The sequence below is a fragment of the Salvelinus namaycush genome, chromosome 27 (assembly GCF_016432855.1).
Source record: "Salvelinus namaycush isolate Seneca chromosome 27, SaNama_1.0, whole genome shotgun sequence".
Classification (NCBI taxonomy): Eukaryota; Metazoa; Chordata; class Actinopteri; order Salmoniformes; family Salmonidae; genus Salvelinus; species Salvelinus namaycush.
In genome coordinates this window covers 10,460,353-10,479,793 of record NC_052333.1, presented here as the reverse complement: position 1 = coordinate 10,479,793, position 19,441 = coordinate 10,460,353, and the positions used below count along the sequence as shown (strand labels likewise).

The window sequence follows — 19,441 nt, the reverse complement described above, 5'->3', positions numbered from 1 at the left end:
TAACATTTGTCATAATTAGTTAAAGCAATGAATTGTATCCGTACTCGTAGGATTTTGTCTGCATATTTTCCTCAATTTTCTTCAAATCTGAAAACAATGTGACGCCACGCCCATTTTCTAAATAAATGCAATATGGGCCCTAAAAGTACGGAATTAGTGTCCACTGCTTATATACGTCGTATTTTGGCGAATGTAGTACAACATCCGGGAACTTTTGGCATACTAACTATATCCATCCGTATATACTCAATTTACGTCACAAATAGTATGGTTAGCGCAGTTAGTATGAGTATTCGAACACAGGTCAGGATACTTTTCTGCCACAGCCACAATGTCAAATTGCTTTGATTGCCTTTCTACTTGAGCCGTGCGTGCAGTATATCACAGTTGCAATGAATGCCACAAATTCCACTTCATTTACATACAGCATGTCCGGTTCTTTTGGTTGACAAATATGCCTATACACTATGGGCATTGGTGCATCCACTACCATTACTTCAACTTCACTTGCTCTATCACATTAGCGGTGTGTGGGTAAAATTCAGATGCGGTCCGTGCCATTTAAGATGAGGGAGGATTCTTTTTTTTTCATGAGCATAGCCTTATTTCTTTTACAGCATATTGGATGACTGTCATTCATATTCCATTCACCCAGCTCAATGTAACATGGAGAGGTTTAGGCTACTACATGATACTTAAATGTACCCTGTAGCCATTAGGTTGCTTCAACCTAGCCTATGAATGAAAGTTTACAATGTAGGTGCACATGTCGAGATCATTTTTAGTAATCAAGGTGACAGACAGTGACACATTCAATACCGCTGTCATGACTGTCCTGTAAGGATCCAAATAGGTCAGATCAGCTTTGCAATAATTAACTCCAACCAGACCCCCTCTCACCCGCAGAGGGGAGAGAAGGGAACTGGTGGGGGTTAACACCTCACGCCCTGTTGTAAATCAAGGACAGTTGAAAAGAGAAAAGGAGAGCTGCACACTCTAGGAGCTCAGATGCAATATGTGACAGAGCCTGGAGGGTCGTCAACGAAATGGGACACACCTGGGCTCTGGTGTGTCCCGGGATAAATACACCTCTTCCCCATTCATTGGGGAGACTCTCTCCATGCAGACACAGATTTTGGTTGTGGCATCTTTCAACACCTCTCATGATCATATTTATGCACGCAACCACTCACTTACACTACTGACTACACACACACACACCATTGTTAATTGTATTTACATTACTTCAGTTAAATATATTTTGTTATTCCTTATCTCCACGTTGTCTCCCTTTTTGTTACGAACTCCGAGCCGGTTCATGACAAGTAGGGGCTCATCCAGGATCTTTAAGGTATTGTATTTGGGAGAAAACGTGGAGTTATGTCATGTTCGTCGTATGAATCGGACCAAGGTGCAGCGTGGTATGCGTACATTCTTTAATAATTTAAGAATGAACACTGAACAAACTAACCAAAATAACAAAACGACACATGAAGCTATACAAAAGAGTGCTGACAGGCAACTACACATAGACAAGAACCCACGAACACAAAAGGGAAAATGGCTACCTAAATATGATCCCCAATCAGAGACAACGATAAACAGCTGCCTCTGATTGGGAACCATATCAGGCCACCATAAACATACACATCACCTAGACCTACAAAACCCTACACAATACAAAACCCCTAGACAATACAAAATCTAGCGTACCCACCCTCGTCACACCCTGACCTAACCAAAATATAAAGAAAACATAGATATCTAAGGTCAGAGCGTGACAAGTTAATGTTTAACTCTGTAGGTGCTTTGTTTGCATATTTTGTTACAACTTGTTTGAGTTGTAATGTGTGCTGCCCGGTATTGGTTGCCCTTGTTTGTTTGGTAAACTTGCCACTGCGGTGGATAGTTGGTTGTGTGCTGCGTTGGAGTACTTTGGCTAGTTTCCAGGCCCCTGCCCAGGCTGGAGACTCTTGCTCTACTTGCTGTTGGGACATCAGTCTGAGGTGAGTACAATTGGCTGTGTACCTCAGTGGGAGATTTGGGTAGGGTAGTGAAACTTGCTACCTGGAGTTATTGCCTTTCTTTTTCCCCTGTTAGGCTCACGCACTGTGTTGCCGGTCGTTGTGGTAATACTATGAAAGTTTAGATGCCAATCACCATATAAGTTCAAAGACGAAAAAGCCTGGAAGGAGGAGAGATGACTAGAAACAATTCGGTTGACATTTTATGTGTGGATTAATTGTCGGAGTAGAGGACCTTGTGCATTTCAGGTAAAATAACAACTCAATGTTTATATCCCAGGACAAATTAACTAGCAACAGCAAGCTAGCTAAATAGGACAAATTAGCTAGCTAGCTATCTAAATTGCCATCAATCTTTAATGCTTTTCGACCTGTCCCCAAATTAATGTAATTGGTTCAGAGTTTGTTTTGAAGTTTTAACCTGCGTGTCGTGGTCGCGTTTGGCGTAGGGGGACAAAATTAATTTGTGCACGATGGCGCATGTGCGCAGCCAGTTTGGGTTCCGTGTTAGCGATGTGTTTCACTTTGGAATACATTGGGCATGGTTATTTTGTTTATTTTTCTGTGGTGCCCAGTGTGATTCATTCTCTGGTTGTGGTCTGGTGTGCTCAGCAGAGGGGAAGAGCGAGATTTTTTCTTTTCTTTTCTTGTGACAATGGTGTCTTATGTAGATTAGTTAATTCGCTTTCCATCAGAGGAACTGTTAGAATTATGTACTAAAGAACAGCTGTTGAAGATTGCTGAACACTACAAGGTTGAAATTAGTAATAAATGTCTAAATTCTATTAGGTTGATATTGAAGGACAATCTGATGGAGAATGGTATTGAAGTTACCACTGGGGCAGCCTCTGCTGAGGACTCGCCGTCTCCCCGTTTCGTTACAATGACTGCACCGTCTGTTAGCCCTAGTAGTCTTTTTGAACAGCAGAAAGAACTGCTTCTGTTACAGTTAGAGCATGATCGTGAGAAGCTAGAGCATGACTGTGTAAAGTATGAACAGGAATTGGCGTTTAAACAGGATTTGGAGCGTGCTAAAATCAAGCTGCAACAAGAGCGGCTAGAGTTGGTTAGGGAAGGAAAGCTCTCAGGAGAGTTTGCTCTGGGAAGGTGACCCAGATTTACCTAGGGGTCGTTCCTCTTTTGGTTGTGCCCCGGACACATTTGATATTGTTGGGGACTTACGGTTGTTGCCTAAATTTAATGAGAAGGACCCTGAGACATTCTCTTCGTTGTTTGAGCGTGTTGCTGACGCTAGGAGTTGGTCTGATTCTGACCGCACTTTAACGTTGCAGTGTGTGTTGACTGGTAAAGTGCAGGAAGCATATTCAGCTTTTAGTGTAGCTGACAGTGTCAGTTATAAGGTTAAAATGGCTGTATTACAGATTTACGAATTGGTCCCTGAGGCTTACTGCCAACGATTTAGAACTTTAAAAAGGGATAATAAACAGACTCATATTGAGTTTGTGCGAGAGTTATCTTCAGTTTAATCACTGGTGTTCCGCCTCTGCAGTTATTACTTCCAAGGGCTGTGTGATCTGATTATGCTAGAGCAATTTAAGGACACAATCCCTGATCATATAGCCACGTACATTCACGAACGAAAAGTAGACTGTCGTTGAAGCTGCAGTTTTGGCGGACGAGTATGCTTTAACTCAAGTGTCTTTGCAGTGCCTCATATTCGGAGTGGGTGGGGGCATTTGGAGAGATTTGGGCCTCGCTCACCGAGATACTTTGGTTCACGGGCAGAGTTTCATTCAACTAGGATTGAGCCTGACTCCCGTGGTAAAGCTGACTTTGGTCACTACTGTCAAGGTTTGGGTCATTGGAAATATGAATGTCTGGTTCTCAGGGCTAGGGGTAAATCCAGTACTTGCGCTTACGTTAAATCTAAGCCTACGGTGTTAGCTGCGTATGTTCCATATCAGTTCACTCCTGACACATTGTCTCATGCCCAGGGGCATGTGTGAGTCCATATTAACCCATTGACTATTTACTTTTCATTACGGAGGGTTTTGTGTCTGATAGGAAGTAAGAACCTAGTGCCAGTGACGATCGAGAGACACAGGTGCCTCTGAATCTTTTGTGTTAGAGTCTGTATTACCCTTCTCTACTGAGACTGATTCGGGGAATATTGTTCTAATCAGGGGAATAGGTTTGAACACTGTCAGTTCCATTGCATAAACTGATGTTGGATTGTGGACTGGTGAAAGGTGAGGTTGTTGTGTGGGTGCGTCCTTCGTTGCCTATTGAGGGTATCGACGTTATCCTTGGGATTAACTTGGCTGGTGAGTGTGTATGGCCTGTCGGGTTTCCATCTCTAGTGGTTTCCGCTAAGCCGTCATTTGCAGGGATTCCTGATGAGTGCGCAGAGTTTCCCCAGTGGTGTTCTCTGCATGTGCAGTGACGTGTTCTATGAGCCGAGGCGACCTGGTCCCTGCCCCGGCTAACAAGAATCCCACAAAGAAATCTGTCACTACTTTCCCTTTTATCCTGTTATCTGTGCTCCAATCTAATCAAGGCGCAATGGGCTGACCCCACATTAGAAGAGTTGCGTGACCAAATTGTGCCTGTGGAACAGTTGGGAGATGTCGCCCATGGCTATTTTCTCCAAGAGGATGTCCTGATGAGAAAGTGGGTGTCTCATGGTAGTTGTTTTCTGGGGGAGGCGATTAGTCAGGTTGTGTATCAGTTAAGCTTCGTGAGTTGGTGTTGACAACTTCCCACAATGACGTTGCTGGACATATGGGTGTGAGGAAAACCTACAATCGCATATTAACACATTTCGTTTGGGCTAGATAAAGAGGGATGTTTCTGAGTTAATCAAAACTTGTCACACCTGTCAATTACCTGGTAAACTTAATCAAGCTGTTAGGCCAGTACCACTGTTTCCTGTTCCTGTACTCATCCAACCTTTTGAGTATCTGATTATTGACCGTTGGTCCTTTGCCTCGTTCTAAAAAGGGTAGTAGTTACCTGTTCACTGTGATGCGTCAGACCACTAGGTTTCCTACTGCCTATCCTCTCCGGTCCATCATGACTAAGTCTGTGCTAAAAGCTTTGACTCAGTTTCTCTCACTGTTTGGAATCCCTAAGCTCATTCAGAGTGATCAAGAATCTAATTTCACCTCTAAACTGTTTGGTCAGGGTCCAACAGCTCCATATTAAACACAATTTGTATAGCGCCTATCACGCGCAAAGTCAAGGAGCGTTTCCATCAAACACTTAAGTCTTTGTTGAGAGCTTATTGTACTGAGAAAGATTGGGAATAGGGGTTGCCTTGGTTACTGTTAGCCACTAGGGAGGTTTCACAGGAGAGCACGGGTTTCAGTCCAAATTACCTTGTGTTTGGACATCTATCTGTTCTCCAGGATGACTGGAAGTCTCCCGAGCCCCCCCAGTCCCTGTCATCTTATGTGTGTGATTTCCAGCGACGCCTGTACGCCGCTGGTGAAATGGCTAAAGAAGCTATCATCTTCACAGGAGAGGATGAAGGGCATATTTGATTGGCGAACTGAGCCTCGTCACTTTAGTCCAGGTGACCAGGTTCTTGCTCTGCTGCCAATTGTTGGTTCTCCTTTTCAAGCCAAGTTTCAAGGTCCATATACGGTTGTGCGCCAGTGCACTGAGGAAAACTATCTAGTTGGCACTCCAGAACGGAAAAAAGCACACCAACTGTGCCATGTAAATTTGTTAAAACCCTATTATGCATGTTCCTCTGAGGCTGAATAGTGCGAGTCTACAGAGAATGGTAAACTGTTGTTTTTTTGGCTGATACCAATATTTCGCTGGGTTCTTGTCATGCTAGGTCCATGCATGAGGAGGAAGATGTTCCTGGTCCCGACGATTACATACTGCAGGGTAGATTGAAAAATTCAGAGACACTGGATATTTTAGACAGCCTTCTCGCTCATTTACCTGCTGATGGGCGGGAAGAGATGGTCGGTCTGATTCTGAGATTTCCAGGTTTGTTTTCTGATACACCTACACGTACAAGCTTAATAGAACACGATATTGACGTTAGCGATACTGACACCATTTGTCAGCGGTTCTATTGAGTTTCTTCACAGAAACGGCATTGTCTGGATGCTGAGGTCAGGTACATGCTGAAGAGTGATATAGCAGAGCCTTCCTTCTCCAGTTGGGCTTCTCCCTGTATCTTGGTCAGTAAACCGGATGGGACACTAAGCCAGATTAATTTCCTCTTCCTCGGATGGAGGACTGCGTTGATCAAGTCGGAGAAGCTAAGTTTGAGAGCAAATTTGACCTGTTAAAGGGCTATTGGCAGGTGCCACTGACAAGTAGGGCACATGAAATCTCTGCCTTTATTACACCCTCTGGTCTGTACTCGTATTCGGTTACGAGTTTTGGCCTGCGTAATGCACCTGCCACTTTTAAGCGACTTATGAACAGGGTGAATGTCCACGTGACTGACCACTGTTATTTTATGTTTGGTATTGTCCTGTTCTATCGCTCTTGTCTGTTCCCTTCTGGTCTCGTTTTCTTCTATCCTCTTAAAGGTTGCTTCCTGTGTGCAAAGGTTGCTGAGGTCTGGGGAGGATGAGGTTTGCTGGGGCAAGTGGAAGTGTGTACACGTACCCCCCTCATGGATTTGGGACGCAGGCTGGGTCATTTGGGATACAGAGGGGGGGGGGGGGTCTTCTATTAGGATCCAGGGCAGTATTTTGTTTGTGACTGGTATGGTGTTCCGGGGTCCTTGTTGGTCCCTGGTTTTATGGGGGGGGTGTGATGACCCTCCCACTCATTCTGCCGAATTCTTTCTCTTTGCTCTTGTTTTCCTTAATAGGATGTCGGTGGGCGGAGCCGGGAGGGTCATCAGCAAAAAAAAGCTCAGGTGTGTCCTGGGATAAATACACCTCTTCCCCATTCATTGGGGTGACTCTCTGCAGACACAGATTTTGGTTGTGGCGGTTTTTGTTTGTTTGCGTTGGCACCTTTCAACACCTCTCATTATCACATTTATGCACGCAACCACTCACTTACACTACTGACTACACACACCATTGTTAATTGCATTTACGTTACTTCAGTTAATAAATATATTTTGTTATCTCCACGTTGTCTCCCTATTTGTTACGAACTTCGAGCCGGTTCGAATAATTGAATAATGTAATATCCAACGTTTGTAAAGACAAACTGTCTTCATCAGGGTATATTCATCAAGGGCAGAACATTCAGCTATCTCCCTCCAATGTTCACCACAGGAATGTGCTTTTCCCACCAAAACTCTTAACACGTTCTAAAGTGAATACTGGAACAATATTTCTAACAGAACGTGGGGAATGGTCAGAGGCGATCTAAATAATGTAATTTCGGTTATTTTGTGATGTCATAATTTTTTAAAAAGGAAATACTGTTCCTTGAAGTATACACACATATGTGTGAGGTGTCCATCCGATGCGTTGTGCATGAATTATGAAAGTGTTTAGAGGGATGTGATTTTGGAAACTGTAAAAGGAAATTGTTTAACTTCGTACAAGTAAGTCACCACCCCCTGAGTGAGGTCACAAAGCATGTCAGCCTGGTGGAACCGCCCTTTTGTATGAATTATATAAAATGATGGGTTAAGAATGAACATATCAGACCAGAGAGACTTTGAGCTCCAGCTCATGTCCAAAGTTGTTCAAACTCTGAATCTCAACACGAGGTAGAGACAAGTCACCTCCCGGACAATCACTGATACGGCTGATTAGCTGTCCTAAGTAAAGTATCTAGAAAAGTGAATTTAAGTGGGACCATTCTACTACTCTGCTCAAAACACCGTACTACGCTACTCTCATCACCCCACTGAGAACCATCGACACGGCTGGCTAGCCTATCTTCAAAGAATTATCTCCCAGAGCAAGTGGAAGTAGAGTGAGCTCTGTAGTTCTGTTCAGGACTACACGACTGGTAGAGGAAAGCAACGGTAGGAGACAGGTGGGGACCCCTTTTGGACAATCAAAGACTTACAAGCGTACCGCAAAAAGGCCCAACACCCTTTCCAAGAAGGCCTGGTTCCGACAGAAATACAAGAACCAATCAAATGTATTTGTAAAGCCCTTTTTACATCAGCCGATGTCACAAAGTGCTGTACAGAAACCCAGCCTAAAACCCCAAACAGCAAGCAATGCAGATGTAGATGCACAGTGGCTAGGAAAAACACCCTAGAAAGGCTGGAACCTAGGAGGAAACCTAGAGAGGAAACAGGCTCTGAGGGGTAGCCAGTCTTCTGGCTGTGCGGGGTGGAGATTATAACAGTACATGGCCAAGATGTTCAAACGTTCATAGATGACCAGCAGGGTCAGATAATAATAATCAGAGTGGTTGTAGAGGGTGCAACAGGTTAGCACCTCAGGAGTAAATGTCAGTTGGCTTTTCATAGCCGATCATTCAGAGTTAGAGACAGCAGGTGCGGTAGAGAGAGAGTCCAAAACAGCAGTCCGGGACAAGGTAGCACGTCCGGTGAACAGGTCAGGGTTCCATAGTCGCAGGCAGAACAGTTGAAACTAGACAGCAGCACGACCAGATGGACTGGGGACAGCAAGGAGTCATCAGGCCAGGTAGTCCTGAGGCATGGTCCTAGGGCTTAGGTCCTCCGAGAGAGCGATAGAAGAGAAAGAGAGAAAAAGAGAGCGAGAGAATTAGAGGGAGCATACTTAAATTCACACAGGACACCGGATAAGACAGGAGAAATACTCCAGATACAACAGCCTGACCCTAGCACCCCGACACAAACTATTGCAGCATAAATACTGGAGGCTGAGACAGGAGGTGTCGGGAGACACTGTGGTCCCGTCTGACGATACAGGGCCAATCAGGCAGGATATAACCCCACCAACTTTGCCAAAGCACAGCCCCCACACCACTAGAGGGATATCTTCAACCACCAACTTACTACCCTGAGACAAGGCAGAGTATAGCCCACGAAGATCTCCCCCACCGCACGAACCCGAGGGGGACGCCAACCCGGACAGGAAGATCATGTCAGTGACTCAACCCACTCAAGTGACACACCCCTCCTAGCGACGGCATGGAAGAGTACCAGTAAGCCAGTGACTCAGACCCCGTAATAGGGTTAGAGGCAGAGAATTCCAGTGGAGAGAGGGGAACAGGCCAGGCAGAGACAGCAAGGGCGATTCGTCGCTCCAGTGCTTTTCCGTTCACCTTCACACCCCTGGGCCAGACTACACTCAATGATAGGACCTACTGAAGAGATGAGTCTTCAATAAAGTCTTAAAGGTCGAGACCGAGTCTGCGTCTCTCACATGGATAGGCAGACCATTCCATAAAATTGGATCTCTATAGGAGAAAGCCCTGCCTCCAGCTGTTTGCTTAGAAATTCTAGGGACAGTAAGGAGGCCTGCATCTTGTGACCGTAGTGTACGTGTAGGTATGTATGGCATGACCAAATCGGAAAGATAGGTAGGAGCAACCCCATGTAATGATTTGTAGGTTAGCAGTAAAACCTTTATCAGCCCTAGCCTTAACAGAAAGCCAGTGTGGAGAGGCTAGCACTAGAGTAATATGATCACATTTTTTTGTTCTAGTAAAGATTCTAGCAGAGGGCCTCCCGGGTGGCGCAGTGGTCTAGGGCACTGCATCGCAGTGCTAGCTGCGCCACCAGAGTCTCTGGGTTCGCGCCCAGGCTCTGTCGCAGCCGGCCGCGACTGGGAGGTCCGTGGGGCGACGCACAATTGGCATAGCGTCGTCCGGGTTAGGGAGGGTTTGGCCGGTAGGGATATCCTTGTCTCATCGCGCTCCAGCGACTCCTGTGGCGGGCCGGGCGCAGTGCGCGCTAACCAAGGGGGCCAGGTACACGGTGTTTCCTCCGACACATTGGTGCGGCTGGCTTCCGGGTTGGAGGCGCGCTGTGTTAAAGAAGCAGTGCGGCTTGGTTGGGTTGTGCTTCGGAGGACGCATGGCTTTCGACCTTCGTCTCTCCCGAGCCCGTACGGGAGTTGTAGCGATGAGACAAGATAGTAATTACTAGCGATTGGATAACACGAAAATTGGGGAGAAAATGGGATAAAATTTAAAAAATAAAAATAAAATAAAAAGATTCTAGCAGCCGTGCTTAGCACTAACTGAAGTTTATTTAGAGATTTATACAAGTAGACGGAAAGTAGAGCATTGCAGTAGTCTAATCTAGAAGTGACAAAAGCATGGATACATTTTTCTGCATCATTTTTGGACAGAAAGTTTCAGATTTTTGCAATGTTATGAAGATGGAAAAAAGCTGTCTTTGAAATATTCTTGATATGTTCGCCAAAATAGAGATCAGGGTCCAGAGTAATGCCGAGGTCCTTCACAGTTTTTTTTTTACACGACTGTACAACCATCAAGATTAATTGTCAGATCCAACAGAAGATCTCTTTGTATCTTGGGACCTAGAACTAGCATCTCTGTTTTGTCCGAGTTTAAAAGTAAAACATTTGCCGCCATCTACTTCCTTATGTCTGAAACACAGGCTTCCAGGGAGGGCAATTTCACCATGTTTCATCGAAATGTACAGCTGTGTATCGTCCGCATAGCAGTGAAAGTTAACGCGATTTTCCCGAATGACATCACCAAGAGGTAAAATATATAGTGAAACAAAATTGGTCCTAAAACGGAACCTTGAGGAACATCGACATTTACAGTTGATTTGTGAGAGGACAAACCATCCACAGAGACAAACTGATATCTTTCTGACAGATAAGATCTAAACCAGGCCAGAACTTGTCTGTGTAGACCAATTTGGGTTTCCAATCTGGTGATCGATGGTATCAAAAGCAGCACTAAGGTCTAGAGGCACAAGGACAGATGCAGAGCCTTGGTCTGATGCCATTAAAAGGTAATGTACCACCTTCACGAGCGCAGTCTCAGTGCTATGATGGGGTCTAAAACCAGACTGAAGCATTTCGTATACATTGTTTGTCTTCAGGAAGGCAGTGAGTTGCTGCGCAACAGCTTTTTCAAAATTGTTTGAGAGGAATGGGAGATTCGATATAGGCCAATAGTTTTTTATATTTTCTGGGTCAAGGTTTGGCTTTTTCAAGAGAGTCTTTATTACTGCCACTTTTAGTGAGTTTGGTACACATCCGGTGGATAGGGAGCCATTTATTATGTTCAAAACAGGAGGGCCAAGCACAAGAAGCAGCTCTTTCAGTAGTTTAGTTGGAATAGGGTCCAGTATGCAGCTTGAAGGTTTAGAGGCCAAGACTATTTTCATCAATGTGTCAAGAGATATAGTATTAAAAAACTTTAGTGTCTCCCTTGATCCTGGGTCCTGGCAGTGTTGTGCAGACTCAAGACAACTGAGCTTGGAGAAATACGCAGATTTAACAAGGAGTCCGTAATTTGCTTTCTAATGATCATGATCTTTTCGTCAAATAAGTTCAGAAATGTATCACTGCTGAAGTGAAAGCTATCCTCTCTTGGGGAATGCTGCTTTTTAGTTAGCTTTGCGACAGTATCAAAAATCCATTTTGGATTGTTCTTATTCTCCTCAATTAAGTTGGAAAAATAGGATGATCGAGCAGCAGTGAGGGCTCTTCGATACTGCACGGTACTGTCTTTCCAAGCTAGTCGGAAGACTTCCAGTTTGGTGTAGCGCCATTTCCGTTCCAATTTTCTGGAAGCTTGCTTCAGGGCTTGGGTATTGTCTGTATGCCAGGGAGCTAGTTTCTTATGACAAATGTTTTTTGTTTTAGTGGTGCGACTGCATCTAGGGTATTACTCAAGGTTAAATTTAGTTAGGCCTCTAAACCTTCAAGCTGCATACAGTTAGGTGGTTAACCAACTCTGGCGTCCTTGGGTAGGTGGAGGGAGTCTGGAAGGGCATCTAGGAATCTTTGGGTTGTCCGAGAATTTATATAGTCACTAGTGTAACCAGGAGGAGAGGCCTCATTTAACACAATAAATTCATCAGGCTTAAGCCATGTTTCAGTCAGGCAATCACGTCAAGATTATGATCAGTGATTAGTTCATTGACTATAACTGCCTTGGAAGTGAGGGATCTAACATTAAGTAGCCCTATTTTGAGATGTGAGATATCACAATCTCTTTCAATAATGAAAGGAATGGAGGAGATCTTTATTCCAGTGAGATTGCTAAGGCGAACACCGCCATGTTTAGTTTTGCCCAACCTAGATCGAGGCACAGACACGGTCTCAATGGGGATGGCTGAGCTGACTACACTGACTGTGCTAGTAGCAGACTCCACTAAACTGGCAGGCTGGCTAACAGCCTGCTGCCTGACCTGCACCCTATCTCATTGTGGAGCTAGAGGAGTTAGAGCCCTATCTATGTTCGTAGATAAGATGAGAACACCCCTCCAGCTAGGATGGAGTCTGTCACTCCTCAGCAGGCCAGGCTTGGTCTTGTTTGTGGGTGAGTCCCAGAAAGAGGGCCAATTATCTCCAAATTCTATCTTTTGGGAGGGGCAGAAAACAGTTTTCAACCAGCGATTGAGTTGTGAGACTGCTGTAGAGCTCATCACTCCCCCTAACTGGGAGGGGGCCAGGGACAATTACTCGATGCCGACATCTTTCTAGCTGATTTACACGCTGAAGCTATGCTGCGCTTGGTGACCTCTGACTGTTTCATCCTAACATCGTTGGTGCCGACGTGGATAACAATATCCCTATACTCTCTACACTCGCCAGTTTTAGCCTTAGCCAGCACCATCTTCAGATTAGCCTTAACGTCAGTAGCCCTGCCCCCTGGTAAACAGTGTATGATCGCTGGATGATTCTTTTTAAGTCTAATACTACGGATAATGGAGTCGCCAATGACTAGGGTGTTCAATTTGTCAGAGTTAATGGTGGGAGAGAAATGATGTACGTTACTTTTTCCTTGACTGGAAGATTGCAGACACAGGGTATCCCACAGTCTTTAACAGCAAACAATTCACATGTATTAAGGTTTAGGCAAAGACCAGATGCTTTGGAAAAAATATTTATCACATCGACTGCTCTAGTAATCTGGTCAGCATCTTTCAAAAAGAGGGTGGTGTCATCTGCAAGCTGAATTGTGATAATATCTCTGTCAGCAATTGAAATCCCTTAAATCCCGTATATCACTGGATTTAACACAACTTGTAAGAAGCTGGGATGCAAGCAGGAAGAGAAGGCGAAATTGGGCAACCCTGCCCAATTCCTCTTTTCAAATCAAATCTAGGAGAAGTGCCATGTTGTAATTTAATGGAACTGTTCCCGTTCATTTTAAGAGTTTTAATAGTACTACAAAATATTCCCCAAAACCAAATTTCTCGAGGGAGAGAAATATAAACTCATGTTCCACTGTATCGAAGGCTTTATAAAAGTCTAAGAAGACAATGAAACTATCTTCGAAGATTAGATCAGAATATTCAATAAGGTCTAACACCAGTCGGACTTTATTAGATATACAGTACCAGTCAAAAGTTGACACACCTACTCATTCCAGGGCTTTTCTTAATTTTTTACTATTTTCTACATTGTAGAATAATAGGGAAGAAATCAAAACTATGAAACAACACATATTATTAGTTATTTTACAGCTGGCATTCACGATATCAAGTTTCTAAAACTAAATACACTGCTCAAAAAAATAAAGGGAACACTTAAACAACACAATGTAACTCCAAGTCAATCACACTTCTGTGAAATCAAACTGTCCACTTAGGAAGCAACACTGATTGACAATACATTTCACATGCTGTTGTGCAAATGGAATAGACAAAAGGTGGAAATTATAGGCAATTAGCAAGACACCCCCAATAAAGGAATGGTTCTGCAGGTGGTGACCACAGACCACTTCTCAGTTCCTATGCTTCTTGGCTGATGTTTTGGTCACTTTTGAATGCTGGCGGTGCTTTCACTCTAGTGGTAGCATGAGACGGAGTCTACAACCCACACAAGTGGCTCAGGTAGTGCAGTTCATCCAGGATGGCACATCAATGCGAGCTGTGGCAAAAAGGTTTGCTGTGTCTGTCAGCGTAGTGTCCAGAGCATGGAGGCGCTACCAGGAGACAGGCCAGTACATCAGGAGACGTGGAGGAGGCCGTAGGAGGGCAACAACCCAGCAGCAGGACGGCTACCTCCGCCTTTGTGCAAGGAGGAGCACTGCCAGAGCCCTGCAAAATGACCTCCAGCAGGCCACAAATGTGCATGTGTCTGCTCAAACGGTCAGAAACAGACTCCATGAGGGTGGTATGAGGGCCCGACGTCCACAGGTGGGGGTTGTGCTTACAGCCCAACACCGTGCAGGACGTTTGGCATTTGCCAGAGAACACCAAGATTGGCAAATTCGCCACTGGCGCCCTGTGCTCTTCACAGATGAAAGCAGGTTCACACTGAGCACATGAGCACATGTGACAGACGTGACAGAGTCTGGAGACGCCGTGGAGAACGTTCTGCTGCCTGCAACATCCTCCAGCATGACCGGTTTGGCGGTGGGTCAGTCATGGTGTGGGGTGGCATTTCTTTGTGGGGCCGCACAGGCCTCCATGTACTCGCCAGAGGTAGCCTGACTGCCATTAGGTACCGAGATGAGATCCTCAGACCCCTTGTGAGACCATATGCTGACACATGCACATTTGTGGCCTGCTGGAGGTCATTTTGCAGGGCTCTGGCAGTGCACCTCCTTGCACAAAGGCGGAGGTAGCGGTCCTGCTGCTGGGTTGTTGCCCTCCTACGGCCTCCTCCACGTCTCCTGATGTACTGGCCTGTCTCCTGGTAGCGCCTCCATGCTCTGGACACTACGCTGACAGACACAGCAAACCTTTTTGCCACAGCTCGCATTGATGTGCCATCCTGGATGAACTGCACTACCTGAGCCACTTGTGTGGGTTGTAGACTCCGTCTCATGTTACCACTAGAGTGAAAGCACCGCCAGCATTCAAAAGTGACCAAAACATCAGCCAGGAAGCATAGGAACTGAGAAGTGGTCTGTGGTCACCACCTGCAGAACCATTCCTTTATTGGGGGTGTCTTGCTAATTGCCTATAATTTCCACCTTTTGTCTATTCCATTTGCACAACAGCATGTGAAATGTATTGTCAATCAGTGTTGCTTCCTAAGTGGACAGTTTGATTTCACAGAAGTGTGATTGACTTGGAGTTACATTGTGTTGTTTAAGTGTTCCCTTTATTTTTTTTGAGCAGTGTAGTTAGATTACAAAAAAAATTAAAAATACTTTACCTCATAGCAGTTTGTTGGACGGACACCTCTCTCTCGAGCTGTCATCACCAGCTGTCTACTACGTTGATCAGCAGAGATAGTAACATGGATAGTACACAAGTTTTGATTGGTTTACAGTGGGCATTTGCCTGTCCAGTTAGGGCACATAAAAGTAAGTATTTTGAAAAAAAAATTCAAGAATTGACATTGACAACAAACGGAAATGTGTTCAGAATAAATATACACAATACATAAAAAACAGCTCCTCCCTCGGGACAAGTAAAAAAAAAAAAACAGCTCCTCCCTCGGGACAATAGAGATCGATCATCTCGAAAACTAAAGCAAATAGCTTGCTACGGACCACCACATGACCATAGAAAATGAAACACTTTTGGTTAAACCACAGGGTTAGACGTTAGCTAGCTAGGTAGTTAGCTAATATTAACTAGTTAACGTTAGTTTCCTAGCTAGCTGACATTAACCTAGCTTGGCTCAATAATAGCCTGCTATAATAACAGAAGACCAAATAACTACCAACTTAAATGTCAATATTGAAATCATAGTTGATTATCTAGATAGTTGGTTGGTTTCTCTACTGAAAAACGATCAAACTTACCTCCCTATTGTCAGCCATCTATCATCAAAAATCAGGTTAGAGAGCAGTGACGCAAGTGTTTGCTTGCGCAATAATGTTTGATCTTTTCGTGCTCTCCATCTTGTGCGCATTCGACTTTTGGACGATTTGACTCCATACAATAGAGGACTCTACACAATTTATTTAGGAAACCAACGGTGGTTGCACAGTACACCTCCTCGCCACGGTTTCAATAATTTTGGAAATCAAGTGACAACATCACAAAGATGCTCTGAAATCGCATCTACTCGTGCATATGGCACAGATATGAGACTTGAGGCCACAGGCTTATTGATAGCCGTGCTTTACCGCGCAGTGTGCAAAATGACAGTTGTGTATATGGCTGTATTTCAGCTAAGCCTACATTTGTGTACATGTTGCAGTAGTATAGGACCAATAGCGTGTGTAGCCCAACTAAAAGAAGTAGGCAAACGTTCACTCTGTTCATTGTATGTGTAACAGTTTATGTGTAACAGTTTAACTTTACGTCCGTCCCTCGCCCCGACCCAGGGACCCTCTGCACACATCAACAACAGTCACCCACGAAGCATCGTTACCCATCGCTCCACAAAAGCCACAGCCCTTGCAGAGCAAGGGGAACCACTACTTCAAGGTCTCAGAGCAAGCGACGTCACCGATTGAAAGGCTTTTAGCACACACCACCGCTAACTAGATAGCCATTTCACATCGGTTACATATGTATACTTTGTTAAAACCCCGCTGTCTGTATCATGTCTCTAAATGTTGTCTAGCAGCACCGTATCACCAAGTAACATTATGAGTATGTGCAAATGTACTTGGCGAATTAAGTTGATTCTGATTAATTTGTGTTACACAAAGTGATAGGCTATGGTAAAAGGGACATCAATACCATGAAAATGGCAAATAGCCTACTTTTTGTCTCGTCCCTGCTCTCTTGCTATAGCTTGTGTGTGTATTGCTCTCTGAATGGGCATTTACTCTTATTTGCGGCCAATTCGAATGGGCTACTGACATGTAGGAAATTTCACATCAGCTATGAAAATAGAATATGCTCTTAGTTTGATTTAGTTTGCTTTCCCGAAACTCTCCCACAAAAAATATTGCGCATCTGGAGAAGTGGCGGCTGTAGGTAACACGCATGCATACACAAAAAATTAGACAAACGAGTTCTTCTAAAATCCTCAAAGTTCTTCGAAGAACCTTAGGGTTCTTGGCACTGAAAATGTAAGGTAAGGTTTATCCCTTATATGATCTACATTGATATTGTTTTGTGATGATACCATATATCTCTTAATATTTGTGCAAATCTTTCTAGAACAGATAATGGACACAATTCAATACATATCAATCAACAAAAAGGTAATAATATGTAGGCTATAAGAATATGTTGAAGGCTAGCTGTATTGTGTGCAGATGACTGAACTGCTCACTTTTGTGTCTGTAGGTATACAGACGGAGGCATACAAAGGTATGTCTATTGGTATGTTATGGAGATCACGTGTACTATCCTCCTTCCTTAACTCTTCAATGAATATCCCATAGGCCTCTATATTATGGACAAGGTATGTGTATGAAAACCATTATCAAAACAGTTTGTTTCATTCACATTCACCACAAAAACCAAGTTATTAATCCTGTTGTGGCATGTTTTGTTAATCATCTGTATAATGACTATTTTTTTGGATTCATAGACTTCACCCTCCCTACACCTCTGATGAATAACACAGGAAACCTGTTCGACTACCATGCACTGCAAAATCATTCTGGCTATGGATATGGAGAACATCAACACATTAACATCAACAGCCAGAGAATATACCCATTGGACATGGGGCTCTGCTGGGAGTTTACCTCATATTTACATTTGCTTTATTCTGCTTTGCCACTAAAATCATAATGCACACTGACAACTAAAATATTGTGTTATTGTTATGTGTGTTGTTATTAGTATTATGATTATTTATTATTATTATTAATAATAATAATAGGGGAGGGGGGGGCAGTTAAAAATGAACTCCAAAAGGTTTTTCTAAGGTTGTTCGAGGAGCCATTAAAAGAAGAAACCTTTCAAAGGGTTATTTGAAGAACTTATAGGGGTTCCCCCACAGTTTCAATTTGAAGAACCCCTATCCTAAAGGATACTCCAGGAACCTTTTTAGAGTGTATGAAGCCTGTAAGAATCTTTGATAGCCTATAGTGTTCATCCTGTCGCCATCTTCTGGATGCAGCTTCAGTAGCTTGAAAACCTCCCAAAAGCTCAAAGAGAAAAAAATACTGAAACTAAACATAATTCATTATATTTTTTACTGTCTTTTATTTTAGTTAGTTTAGGCGTAAAAGATTATAGTTTCAGTATAGTTTTAGTTTTTTTTAACGGATTGAAAATTATTTTATTTCAGTTTACTAAATGTTTTTTTTTCATTATTTGTTTTTGTTTCAGTTTTCGTTTACTGTAATAACATTGCTCTAAACCATTATGTGCTGGACACAACAGCAGTACAGGAAGGCCTGCCTCCGACCCGGCCACTAACCTAACCTAGGCCTATTTAATGACATCCTCGGGCACAATGGTTTCAATTTTATTATATCAGTTTTCACCGGTTGTGTTCAGGCTAGGCCTATAAGCACTGTCGATCTAATCACTTTAATAATGGATATTGATGGGAATTGATCAAAAATGTATCACTAGCCACTTTAAACAATGCCACTTAATATAATGTATATACTGTACTCTATATCATCTACTGCATCTTGCCATCTTTATGTAATACATGTATGACTAGCCACTTTAAACTATGCCACTTTTATGTTTACATACCCTACATTACTCATCTCATATGTATATACTGTACTCGATACCATCTACTGTATCTTGCTTATGCCGTTCTGTACCATCACTTATTCATATATCTTTATGTACATGTTCTTTATCCCTTTACACTTGTGTGTATAAGGTAGTAGTTGTGGAACTGTTAGGTTAGATTACTCGTTGGTTATTACTGCATTGTCAGAACTAGAAGCACAAGCATTTCGCTACTCTCGCATTAACATCTGCTAACCATGTGTATGTGACACATTTTTTTTTATTTGATTTGATCTGTAATTGATCTGTAAATGACTATGAGAGGAGCACCGTTTCTCCCGGGATGCTTTTATCAATCCAATTTCATCAGATCAGTGCAGATTACTTCATCTATACATTTTTTTGAGTATTCAAACAGAGCCATAGACTTACCTTGTTCTGTCCCTCGTCTTCTTGGGTGAACTGGTGAACTGATTTTAGGACTTTGCTTAGCCTTAGAGGCAACTTCTACCGGATCTGTTCTTAACTCATTAACCACTGAGCGGCGCTATGTCAACATTGCGTAAATTAAACTCGTGCACCAGCCGGCTCGCTCTCTGTCTATGCTCCAGCAATTCGAGCCTGCAGGGATGAGGTTACCTAGAAGTCCACTGGGAGGAATGTAAACAGGCAGATTATCTTGTATAGTGTACATGCAACACTGCTGCATACTTTTTATTGAAGCCTTTGTGACCCAAATCTCACAATTCTATTTGAATACAAAATGTTACTTTGATTATGCAAGATGAAATATTAGAAATGTCTATTGTCAGAGGCAGTGGATGCATTGAAAAATGTAAACAGGCATCTGTAGTCA

General features: G+C 43.4%; 1 protein-coding gene across 1 annotated transcript in view; it reads right to left on the bottom strand.

Moving 5' to 3' along the window:
* The window catches only part of LOC120022141 (N-acetylneuraminate 9-O-acetyltransferase-like), a 39,803-nt gene extending 20,736 nt beyond the window's left edge, over positions 1–19,067 (bottom strand). The window contains exon 1 of the mRNA XM_038965998.1: positions 19,018–19,067. The gene's annotated coding sequence lies outside the window, so the exon portion shown is untranslated. The remainder of the gene's footprint in view (positions 1–19,017) is intronic.
* Positions 19,068–19,441: the final 374 nt, after the last annotated feature.